Source organism: Pungitius pungitius, chromosome 6 (genome assembly GCF_949316345.1).
Source record: "Pungitius pungitius chromosome 6, fPunPun2.1, whole genome shotgun sequence".
NCBI classification, from domain to species: domain Eukaryota; kingdom Metazoa; phylum Chordata; class Actinopteri; order Perciformes; family Gasterosteidae; genus Pungitius; species Pungitius pungitius.
The window spans coordinates 9,837,378-9,850,918 of NC_084905.1; the positions used below are offsets into that span (position 1 = coordinate 9,837,378).

The 13,541-nt window shown below is 44.5% G+C and overlaps 1 protein-coding gene across 1 annotated transcript in view; it reads left to right on the forward strand.

Annotated features, from left to right (window-relative positions):
- Window positions 1–13,541, forward strand: part of zfpm1 (zinc finger protein, FOG family member 1) — an 82,296-nt gene that overhangs the window by 1,111 nt on the left and 67,644 nt on the right. The gene's annotated exons all lie outside the window — the stretch shown is intronic.

Consider the following 13,541-nt stretch of genomic DNA (forward strand, 5'->3'; position numbering starts at 1 on the left):
CCGCCGTTGCATTTCCCCCTGGCTTTTCACTTCTCTCCCCCAGAGATGGGGCGTCAGATTGGCCGCCTGGCTGATCTCCTCTGCTGATAGCTGCTTACAATTGGATCTCCTCTTTTCTTTTTTCATCCATCCCTTTAACTCAATAATGCATCTTGGGGCCGCTTGAAAGGCCGTTTTCTCGCATGCTCTCCGTGCTTGACGAGCTCTTCCTGTTCATAAAACGTGTGAAGGTTTATCACTGAAAGGCTGAATTGCTGTTAGGCGTTTGATTTTTAGAAAAAGTCAAGATCAAATGCAAACCTCTTTCCTAAGATCATGAGGTCAAGTAAGCACGAAGGCTTGTGGTTCTAAATTGCCTTAAAGGTGCAACCTGTACCCCACGGCCAATGTCTCAGATCGCTGTGGGAGGTTCTAATCAGTGGATAGTACTTGAGATTCTGCTACTTGAAGTTAACTCCATGAGTTGCTGGAACTACGACATTGAAGTGTTAATTGTTGTCTGGTCAATATGCTGCTTTCTGTATTGTACTGTAGGGTGTTGCAACACACATGATCTTGATTCCATCACTCCGATAGAAGCTGCATGGATGACGCATATTCAAAGGCCCACACTGGCTTCCTTGACATTAATCCAATGGGATATCCTTCTGATGAATTATGGTGGACAAATAATCTCTGTGGCCAACAAATATTTTATTCTGACACATTTTGTTCTGCAAGATGATCTTGTGATGAACAAATGTGCATTGCTAAAGTGTGAAATCAATCAATTATATATAAGTAATTTAAACTCTTAAGACCACGTCTGTGTTCTTGAGACTCCTGCAGCACTGTCTATCAACAGCTACTTAAGTTAGCCAGTAACTTTATGTTGTACTTCAAGGTTGTTACCCTAGCCATTTGATCAGCACCAATAGCCGCTGTCCTTAACTTGTCATGTTGTTGGTTGCTCTTTGCAGGTGTGGAGTTTTTGAGTAGATAAGTTATTTTTAGATGCTCACTTTCTTCCACATGTTGAGGCTAATAGCACTTTGACACCATCTATTCACGATTGAGACATATCCGCTGGGTTGCCATTAAGGATTCTTCTACTGTGCCTTGTCAAGTAGTCTATAGTCTGTAACTTCTTTTTTTTCATATGTTTCCAAAGAGGTCTACCATCTGTGGACTCCCAGCAGGCACGTACAGTAAAGCCAGCCTCGAGGCCTGGAGGCCTGGAGATGCATCCCAGACCCAGAGGCTGATAAACACAGGCTAGACGAGAGGGAGGGGGGGAGAGAGAGGGAGAGAAGGAGAGAGAGGGAGAGGGTGAGAGAGTGTCTGTCCGTCTCGGGGCGTTAGGGCCGCCTTTATCAGTACTTCTGGTCCACTATGGCTCCCTTTGCACTAGGCCCCTGCTGCGTGTGGTTGGGGCCAGGCTCTCAGCCCTGTGACTCTCTTATGATTTGGTCGACATTTAGATAGGAAAGACTGAGGAGTGATAACAACTCTGTTCTGATAAGGTGTGTGTGGGCGGGGATAGTCGTGGTATTACTTTACCTATGCAGTGTGTCCACCACGTTGTTTGACACATTCTGCTTGCTGTCACTGAAATGCTCCAGTCAGACCCAGGTGTTGTCAGGTGGAGTTTCATTCAGTAGTACTCACTTCCTTTTTTTTTAAAAAGGACTCATAACTGCCCATGCTTAAAAGTGTTGTGTCATGCAGCCTGTTGGTTAGCATGTGGGATCTATGGCAGCGTATCCAGAAAACAGCCTTCTAGTCTTGTTAGGACAGCACAGCCTCCAATGGACCAATGGCAGAGCATTTCATTGAACGATTTCTCTGCATTTTTTACACAAATGGTCCTATAGGCCAGATCAGAACCTTTGGTGCCCCTCTGACTGTATGTCTGATATCCCTCATAGGTAGAAAAAATCCCACAATTTTTGGGGAAAAAGTAATATCACTATGATAAAGTGAAGGCTACATCTGTAACCTCCAGTTCATCACCAAGGCAAACAAGTGATAAGGGCTGAGTGTTTACCAAAGGGTGTCTGCACCACTGTGTATCAGAAACAGTCATATACTGGAGGATCGAACGTGTGGTCAAAATTCTCATCTTGTTGACTTATTCTTTGGTCTGAAAGTTCATGATTTCAGTTTGTTATTCTCTAACCGAAACATTTCATCCCACTTTTTCTGACCGGTTTAGTAAAATACCCCAGAGGAGCAACTATTGACACACACAAACACACACACACACACACACAGTGGCGACCATAAGATAACACAGCATGGATATTCCCCTAGCAACCATGGATTAGGTCTGGGGTCTTCTGTGGGCCCAAGTCAAAAAGTGGGTGTTGGTGTAGCAGATAGATATTTGTCTGTGTCTCTTTGTGCGTCATCCTCCCCAACGGTTAGCGATCTTTCAGCCGGATAAGGCTCCCCTCCTCGATGGGGAGATAGGATACGGGCAGGCGGCCCACTGAGGCTGGATCCCTGGGCTTATATTCTGGCGGTTGAGATGGGAGACGTGATAAAACTTGGCGGCGATTGCTGTTGCTGATATCGCAGAAAATGCAGGAGAAAGAAAGAAGGAGGGTTGGACAGATGGAAGGCGAGATGGAGAGATGCAGTGCATGTTGTAATTACATCTGGCTGGTGCATGCCATTTTCCCAGCGTTGTTGCACTGTTGTGGCAGGTTTTGTTTGTCATTGGCTGGGCGAGGGTCTCTGGATAATTAAAAGAAGAGATGGGGGAAAATAAGTGTGGCAATATGAGGTAGGAGAAAAAGTAGATTGTGGAAAGAAAGTGTGTGGAATACATAGCTGCTGTAAGAATGCGTTGTGGTGTGTTTTTAATGGCAGCCGTGCAGGATCTGCTGCTCCCCCCATCTGTCAAAGATGTTTGGGGCTGATAAGGAGGACCCACCGATGGTAGATGGATAACAGCCTGCTGATCTGTCTGTGTGTGTGTGTGTGTGTGTGTGTGTGTGTGTGTGTGTGTGTGTGTGTGTGTGTGTGTGTGTGTGTGTGTGTGTGTGTGTGTGTGTGTGTGTGTGTGTGTGTGTGTGTGTGTGTGTGTGTGTGTGTGTGTGTGTGTGTGTGTGTGTGTGTGTGTGTGTGTGTGAGAGATGACGGACGGACGGACGGATAGGGCCTGGTTCCTATGACATCAGTGCTAGAGCTCAGAGGTCAGCATGAATAATGCGCCGCCAACCAGGACGCCTGCACAGCCCAGACAAGGAAACCACCGCTCTGACCTCAACCTTTCCTTCTACTCAGGAAAGACGGGTGGAACTCCTCAGCTGAAAGAAAAGATGCTTTCTGAAATGACTTCAGATAGGTGCCAGTTGAGTGTGGCAGCTAATCTGACAAGGCTCATGTTATATGGACGCACCATTGATGGATTAATTCATTCTTTGTGAGCCAAAGTGACATAAAACACTCAAGCAACATTCCAAGCGTGCGCGCGCGCACACACGCACGCACGCATGCACGCACGCACGCACGCACGCACGCACGCACGCACACACACACACACACACACACACACACACACACACACACACACACACACAGAGAAGACTCATGCAGCGCCTTGGTGGCTTTCCCTTTTGTGTGTGTTTTGTTCTTTGTTCTGCTTTTAGCTAGATGTGAACTTTTGATAAGCCGTAGGGCCCGATCTCCGGTGCAGATAGAGATGGGCAGGCATGATTAGAGTTGTTATCAGGCCGGAGCAGGCAGGAGCTGAGGCTCCGCCGCAATAACAACAGGCCCAAGCAGCAGCAGCTGGGGTCCGGACCCTGGCAATCAGTTCCAGCCCTAATGGGATTAATGTTGTTGTATAATTAGATGATAGGTGTGAATGCATTTCTTTTTCCCCTCAATCTTTTCTCACTCATTCAACCTCGCACCCCGTTCCTCTTTTTTCCTCCCTCGTCTCTTCCCTGTCTCTCCTCCTTAACAAGCATAGTCATTGATTAATTTAATTAAAATTAATACCACGTATTACTCATTCCAGATCTCTTGTACGATAGCGCATGTTGGGAAATTTTGGCGTTCATTGATGATTATCACCAGGGGAGGGTTCTTTCTAATCTTTCTTTTAAACAGCCTTTTCCGTTGAAGAGCGTCAAGAGTTGAAAAGTGAACTGTAAGCGGGGGAAGAGAAAAGCAACAGCATCAGCAGGATGACTGCATATGGCTGATTCTACTGATAGATATTAATATGGCTAGATGGTGACGGATTAGGTCACCAACGTTTATCATGCTCACATGGTTTGGTGGGAAGGTTGCATATGACTGCACTCTCACCCACATATGCATGCACAAATAGTACCTTAGGAGGTTAGGGAGGGGTTTAAATTACATCGCGAGTTTGAACACGTCTGCTAGAATGGCTTTACTTCTCAGAAAGTGTTGAAGGAGCTGAAAATGTACTTTTTATAATGGATCTTTTTCGTGTCGATTTGAATTAATACATTATTATTATTATATAACAATTTAACTTGGCTCATAAAAGCACCTGTTTTCTAAATGTATGCATTGTGACCATGTGAATAACGTTGACGGAGAGTGTGTGTTCATGGTCAGATACGGCAAAGGGGAAGTTGACTGGGTTATAGAGGAAACGCGGTTTGTGCTCGGTGTGGATGAGTTATTACCCCTTCCTGCTATTTACCCAGGAGGCAGCCTCCTGGTGAATTATGGCCAGCTGACGACTTTGTAGTGGAGGGGAGGAGAGAAAACATCCCCCCGGCCAACAGTAGCGTGATCAAGGTCCAAACTGTTTTCTCTAGGAGTAATAACCCCCATATGCCAGCTCTTCACAGGGAGCTTTGCAAGGGCTTAAATCTCGTTTGAGGTGCTTCCTGTTTAAGAGGGTGGATGTTGAACAGAGTGATCAAAGAACCCAGCCCCCATGAATGAGATATAATACAACAGCGTGAATATCGGTGATTAAATGGTCGAGATGACCATTCAAGTCACACGTTCTTCAGCTCTTTTGTATTCAATTGACTCTGTATTGCCCAAAAATGACAGATTTGCCTTAAAGGCCATGACAATCTGTCACATTGGCATAGCCCCCTAACTTTAATTTCTGTGCGCACAGAAAATATTTGATATCAATTAAGTTCAGTTGTGTCAATCAGGGTCCAGACTAGACCTGTTGGATGCCCTATGTCAATGTAACAAACCCCTTGTGCTTTGTAAAACGAGACCTGCATCAAGCCCATGCAAATCCACTACTACAGACTTGTGAGTTGGGTTCTCGGACTCATCTCCCCGATTGACATGACAACAATATGCATCTTTGATGCTGATAATTTCATGGCCCATTGTCCTTCCAGCGAGGCAAAAGCACACCTTTTGTTTGACCGTTGTTTCCCGTAACCCTCAAGGCCAGAGCTCAGTCTGGTCAGTGAGAATCAACAGCTTTATGAGCTTCTGTCTTCAGTGCGCACTGACTAAAACTCACCCAATATGTCATCAAAGTTCATACTTTTGCCGTGAACATTCAAATGGGTGCATCGTAGTTAATGGAGATACATTAACATTAATCATGGCTGTCAAGAATTAGTGGAAGAATCCAAGGCTCTGTTTATCGGTGATTTAGTATAGTGTGTTGAGTAGTTGGTAGATGCACTTTTTAGTTTAGTCAATTTTAGTGTGAGGGGTAGCTTTGGGCCACGTGGCTCTGATCTCTGGTCAGAATGACACTGGCCACTTGAACTGTGTGTTTGTGTGTGTGTGTGTGCTGGTACGACGGTGTTGTGACAAGCCCCCCCACAGGCAGTGATAAGACAGACCATTTGCTCCTACTGTGCTGAGCGCTCTGTTCCAGGGTGTTAAGGCAACCTGGGCAAACAACACCGCCTGACCTGCTTTTACTGCCATGAACACACTCTCACACACACACACACACACACACACACACACACACACACACACACACTCTCACTTTCTAACTGCTCTTGTACTGAACGGCCAACAATAAATGCACCTGTAGCTTAAAGCTGGTGAGCTGAATTCCCAAATCCCCAATATGGAATCAGACAAATGGTTAAGAGGTCAAAGGTCACAGCATGAGGAGATCGAAAAATGCTCCGTGGATCATAAAGTGCTTTAGACACCCACAATCTTCTGTCTGACCTTTTCACCCTGTGTGCACCTGCTCTTTCTGCGCCCATCAAGTGGTAGAGAAACCTCATTAACAACGTTTTTAGAATTCACATCATTTGACTGTATTCATTATATTTTATTGATTTGGGGTTTATGGGCAGAATAGGAGGTGGCAGAATGATCTAGTAGCATTTCATATACTTTGCCTAATTTTCACAATAAGTGTGACATTAAGGGCATATTATATTCTTAATGTCACACTTATTGTTTTGCATTTCTAGGTAAAATAATAAAAACTCATACCCAGAAAAAAGTTGTCACACACATCTTATCACATCACTAACTTTTAAACGTGGTTGGCATGCCGGCAAACAGGCATTAGCTTCTGAAAAGTGACTGTTGGTACCAAAAGGCCAATTCCACAAAACAATAGCCCTTACTTTAGAGCCATGTAATCTTTATTACTCTTATCTTTGATTTACAACATTTTCATGACTAAGAAAGTATCATTTCTAAAGGAGGCGTGTCATTGCTAGGGTTTTAAAGACAACTAAGACCACTATGCTGGTTATGAAAATTAAAGAATAAAAGCAAAAAGAGGAGTCTGATGGAAAAGGGGGTGAAGATGAGAGACACACCAAGAGGAGGAAGACAGCGATGAAGAAGAGGGAACAGTGCGCCAGAGCAGGGTTAGAATGAGGAAGAATGGGAGTGGATAAGGGGCCACTCGCTGTCCGAGACAATGCAAGTAGAAAGAGCAGATGCTGGAGGAGCCTACTTAACAGAGGAGGTCTAGACCAGTGGTTCGACAGACTGTCTGTGCGGCAGGGTTTTTGTGTTGCAGTTCCCTCTGGCTGCCAATAGAGGATGATACAAGTCATTGGTGGCTGGTGCTACGTCCTTTAGGGTGGAGAGGCTGCTCCTGTTGGTGGGCCAAGAGTAACACAACGTCGCTGTGTGTCTCTCTGTCTCCCTCCATGTCTCTCTGTGGCTCCCTTTGCTCCCTGCCCCCCAGTGTCTCTCACCCTCTCTTGTCTCTGTGTGTACATTATGAGTCATGTGAGCCGGTAAAGCGGCAGTGATCCAGCCTTTGGATTGCTTTGTGCTTGTGTAAACCATCGTGCTGCGGCTCCCGACTGATAAGTGAGCTGCCAATCGCGTGTGTGTGTGTGTCTTTTTGTGCGTGTGCGGAATGTGCCACAGGTGAAAAGATGTCACATTTGATATAAAACGGTTACTGTAAAAACATTGATATAAACAGACATGCATGTTATATGAAAGCACTCCCCACTGATGATTATCATTGCTCTCTTAATTATAGCTCCCGGTGTTCAGCAGTGGGCTGGTGAAGACTATATTGTCTTTACTTTGACTGTGACATTGAGGCACTGCTAAACAGCATACAGACATCGGACCACCGCACACTATGATGATCACCAGGATAGGGGATTCCCCTTTTACATTTCAAAATGCTGGTTAGTTATCCCCCTCAGGCCTCTAAAACAAGAAGACAAGGTCAGGACGTGGGCCCAAGAAGTCACCAGTTAACATCTTTAAAGGCCACACATACTTTTACTTTTGTCTAATTATCATTAGGTCTTTAAACTTTCAAATGATTGCCATGAATCTTCACAGGGTGCAAATTGAAGTGTTCTAAACTATTACATTCAGTTTAGATTGATGTAAAACAGAGAAAAGTGACATCACACTACAGGCTGTTTGCTAAAATAATAAAACCCAGCTTTATTCTTAAATTCTTAAATGTTGCAGCTCAAAAATGGCAAATGAAAATGGACTGGTTCTGATGTGGCAGCCCAATGACGTGCATCATTAATGAAAAGGCCACGTCAGACTCATCAGAGGCTTCATGGTTTGATTGAGGAATAAACGTTTCTTATTTTCTCGCTCAATAGAGACTGGTATAGGCATCGAGTGTCCCACACTGTACAACTAACTGCATGTAATCTTCCTGATTAATGAAACCCTGTTGTGACATCATTTATTAGGGGGGCGTGGCTCTAATATAACTTAACAGCCAGGAGAGACTAGAAGTCCGGAAGTAAACACCCTCTAGCACAAAGTCAGGCCAGTATTTGGCGGAACATCCAAGCGGGAATACTTCCTTGAAAGTCTGTTCAGATGGACCGAACCGTCTCTCCTTCCCCTCCCTCGCCACTTTTTAAATAATCTCCTCTTTTTGTTTATTTTTAAACCACCCCCTCAATCTGTACCTCTTTCACCTCCCCTTCTTCAACCCCCCCCCCCCCCCCCCCCTCCCCTCAGTCTTGAGTCAGACCCCTATCCTGGGCACACCAGGTCTTGGCGGTATGATAATGTGGAAAGTTGAACTGGCCCCATTACAGTGAGGCTGATGGCAGGGCGGATAAGGCCGTTGATAATGGGTCCAGATAGCGCTGACACAGCGGTCCAATAGCCTAGACCCTCTCCCTCCTCCCTCTCTCACCCCATCACTGCCCCCCCCCCCACCCCCCATTATCATTCCTGCCCACCGATGGGCTCCCAGAACGCTATCTCCTCTCCATTTCCACTCCTGCGACAGATAAGAATGGAAATACTGACTTCATAGCTGACTGATTAAAGTGTCTGCCTTTCTTGATAATACACAGATAAATTATGTTTTTTTTCTTCTTTTTCTCTCCCTCTCCCTCTCTCTAGAAAAGGGTGGGGTACAGCAGAAGGAAGAAAAACCCTCTCCTTAATTCATTTCACTTTTGTGAAGCTTTTTTATTTTTTGGTAGGAGGAGGGAGATGAAGTGGAGAAAGAGGGCGGGTGTATGTAGTGGTCTCACCATTGGGCGGAGAGTATTGAGATGTGGAGTGTATCTTATTTGCTCATCCTGAAGGCAGTATAGATGCTAAGAACCTGTACACAACAGGCCATAGCCTGAGTACAACGGTAACTCGTATTGCCGGCTCTCCGGGTCATTCTAAAGGTAACAAGAGTAGCACGGAGGGGGCGGGGGGGCATAGAGATGGAGAGGTGGAGGGAGAAGGGGTAGACTGGCCATTTGCATCCCACTGAACTCCCACTGCAGCTACAAACGTTGCCAGGTTGAGTTTTTTTTTTTATCACGGATCGCTCCAGTTTGATACCAGGAGAGATCACGGATGGATATGCTCCCTGCATCCAAATCCTCTAACCCATTTGCTTTTTATCACCCAACACACACACACACACACACACACACACACACACACACACACACACACACACACACACACACACACACACACACACACACACACACACACACACACACACACACACACACACACACACACACACACCACAAAGCAACCTCTATCTCCTTCCCTCTCTTATCTTTGGCTCTCCAGCTCTCTGTGTCCAACTGAACTTGTGTCCTCCTCTCATACTCTCAACTCTTCCTCTCTCCTTCTCTACGAGGAGAAACTCCACATCAGCGCCATCACTCCTTCTACCCTCGATGCAGAAAGGTAATGCAGCTGAGGGTTTCCATTCAAGTTTTTGGACTTATTCTACTAAATGCTAAATGATGGTCTAATGCTATTTTCCCTTTGGAAAGTGCCTCAAAAAATTGCCTCTGTAAAAGTACATTCTTAGACCTACTTAGTACGTTTGATTATGCTTATGTAGAGATGAGAAGGAAGAAAGATGGCTGACTCCTTGGCGAATTCCACCATCAATCTCAAAGGATCTACAATTCTAGCCATATTGGATATTCAGCATATCAAAAGAGTAAGAATTCTTACTGTCACCACCATCAAAATGTCTGTTTGTCATGTTCGGTTATCTGGATTGACAGCAGAATGAGGACCGTTTCAGAAACAACAGGTGGTTCAATGTAACAAGTCGTTGTGCTAATGGTGACTTCCAGCCCAATAAACACATGGTTGCCCATAGTAACGTTTTGGTTGCAAAAAAAACACTTTAATGGGGTCACTAACACGTTCTGTTGGGGTCTTCACCAACTAACCCTAACCCACAGTAGTCAGATCAGAGGATCAGAGGTTCGATCCCTGACTCCGATAGTCCGATAGTCCACTTAGTCATGTCCTTGGGACACTTATCCTTATCTGCGAGTGACTATTGTGTGTGAATGTTGTGTGATTGTTAGTTACTAATGGGCAGGTGGCACCGTGTATGGTAGCTCCTGACGTCCTGTCATCAGTGTATGAATGGGTTTGAAATGGTGAATGATCTTTGAGTGTGTCAGAACAATAGAAAGTCTGTTTGACCCTAACCCTTTAACAAAGGCGGAGGAACTCAATGTTTTTTTTTTAGATAAATGTTTTGTCTTAATCAGGTCAGAGACCTCTCAGACCCTCTTGATTTAACCTTAAAACCGCTGAATAAGACTCCAATTAGAGTTGATTTAATTCCTCTATTTTTGGTGTTTTATAAAGGTAATAAAAGTAGAGACTGATAATGCCTCTTTATAATAAAATCACATACAAGGGATGCAATAGAAATGGGTCATCATAGACCAGGTAGACTGCGTTCAGTGCACTTATCCATTCATCACTAGAACATAAGAAGTCGGGTCAGCTTGTCATACATAGCATCCCCCCGGTAAGTCAGCCACACGTTGTGTTCTTCAGCAGAGACAGAACAACACGCTGTTTGTCCGGGCCTCACTTGCTGACCTTGATAGATTAGACCCAGAGAACCTTTTCTGTCTGACACAGAGCAACGATAAGTCTGTGTGTTAAATATGTTTTCCTCTTCTCAGAAATGATGTGTGTGACTTTGTGTCAGTCTTCTACCAACAAATATTCTGTTGGCTATATCTGTGGCTGCTAATAAGCAATAAACCCTTTTCTCGTATCTAAATATTTTTTATTTTTACAGCTCACAGTCTGACCCGATCTGTCATTTGAACTGTACTTAGTATCATTGCCTTTCACACATTAACCAGAAAGACGAAGCAGAGAATCAGCATTAAGGTTGATTTGAAACCAAAATCTGACTTTAGTTTTTTAAGGCTATGCTCCTCTTTTTTTGTCCTTAGTGCACAAAGAATGAGGAGTGGCTTAGACAGAAAGAAAGAAAAAAGAAGAAAAACGAAACTGTGATAAAAAGCCCAGATTAGAGAATGAGTGTGTTGTGTAGGAGTTTGATATCAATGTTATCTATCTGTCTTTCTTCCACTCTGCAAGCCCTTCTGTTGTTTTTTAGCCCTTATCTTGCTGCACCAAAATGCCAGGAACAAAAAGGGGAGAAAGAAAGAAATTACCGTGTAGATTATTCATGGGGTTTGGCTGATAAAATGTTGATGCCAGAATTAGGACCAATGCACATACACATACACATGTACTTTTTTGCAAGTCTTTTTATTAATGATATTTGTGCTTTTAGATTTGTGTGTGTGTATAAAGGTTTTTGCGTTTTGTGCAAGCTGTGCGTTGATAATTTCTTGCCGTTGCTTGTTATTAGCAGATTAGACCCCATTTAACTCTTTATGCCCTCCCTGACACCAATTCATTGCACGCACACCCTCAGTCTTCACACACACACACACACACACATTCTGGTGGGCCTAGATAAGCAGTCCTCAATCTGTCCCTAATAGAGAGGCACCAACCGACAGGGGACAGGTTTGAGTTCCCACAATGACAGGGCTGTAAAGGCTGTCGACCGGAATGGGTCCTGCTATTGGCCGCTTGGTGCCTTGGAGCTGTCCGATGCCGTCCCAAGTGGAGACACAAAGACAGGGAAAGTCAGCAGCTTGACCCCACTTTACATATGAATCCCTAATTGCTCCTGTGCTTATTACAACAGCTCCGTATTCCCTGCTGACTCGCCCCGTGCTAGTTCTCATATGGGTGCAGTCCATATGGCTTACATTAGTTTGAAACATAGATGTGTAAAATCCACCTGACCTGTCCGACTCAAAGTCGCTTCACACACAGGCATGGATTTTTGTTAAAACATTTGCGTGGAAATTCATGAAAATGAATGAAGATGGAAAAATGTTTTTTATGACTGCTTTCACACCCTCAGACCAATGAAATCCTGATCATTAAAACGTTGCTGTCGCCGTCATTCTCCAAAATAATGATCAAGTCACGACTACATAAAGAACAAAAAAAAAAAAAAGAATACCATAGTTTGAGATAGCCCAAAAGATGGGATATGATCACAATGGTTAGGTTTTAGTGTGTATGTAGGTAATGTCGGACCCTTGAGACCTGCAGAGAAGAGCCGGCTCTAGCCGATTGGCTGCCTGCCCTAGGCGGTATAAAGATTTGTGCCCCCCCCACCTACCACCTACGGCCACTTTGAACCACATCCATTCCATTGTATCATTCTGATAAACATTCTAGGTACACTATGTTGTATGTATTGTACATTCATATTTGATAAATGTAATACAAGCAAATATAATGATCTCAGAACATTTACATTTTTAGTAACTTTGGAACTTTACAAACTCCAACAATTGAATTATCTATCTGCAGCGGTGGGGACTCGAGTCATGAATTTGATGACTTGAGACTCGACTCGACAAAACGTACAAAGACTTGCAACTCGACTTGGACTTTAACATCGATGACTCGTGACTTGACTTGGACTCAAGCCTTTTGATTCGAGAAGACTTGCTACTTCCCATGAAAACTGTGCGCCACCTGTATGCAGAGTGCGCGCGCTGCCTGCACGACATCCAATCACTGCAGTCCATTTGACCGTATCAACGAGACAGCTCGTTCATGGTTACAAAAATCGGGATTTTTGAACCCGGATTCATACTCCGATGGAAATCCTCGCCAACATTATGTCAACGTCTGTTTTAAAGTACTGTAATGAGCTGAGTTAAGGTTATTAGTTAATCAGTTATGCAGATGTTGCATGTGTTCACGTTATGCTCTGTTACCAGCTGTAGTTACGCGAGACAACCCGAGTTTTGGGGGGCCGTGTATGCGGAAGTGTTCGTTCGGCGTGGTGACGGCCAACAGTGACCGAAGTTGAGTTGTTTTATATAAATAAATGCACCGGAGTTGCAAGCCAGTCATCGCCTCCTTATTTACGCTGCAGCATTGGGGTGAGCGTTACAGTACTATAACACAGTCACAGTCGATCCACCATTACCCTTCCCTTCGTAGTCTAGGTCTGTGAGGCAGCGCACCATCACCCAGGGTTCCCCGTCCCCACTATAATAAGAGGACTTGAAATGACTCGAAACTAAAATGTTAAGATTTTGGACTCGACTCGAGACCTGGGACTTGCCCCATCTTTGACTCGACTTGACTCGGGACTCGAGGGCAACGACTTGAGACTTACTTGTGACTTGCATAACAATGACTTTGTCCCACCTCTGGCTATCTGGCTTTATGCGCCCCTCGTTTATACATTCTGCGCTGTTGCTGCCAAATAAATACAAATGCGATACTACCACCAATAACTAGTAAATAACATCTTTCAAGGTTCA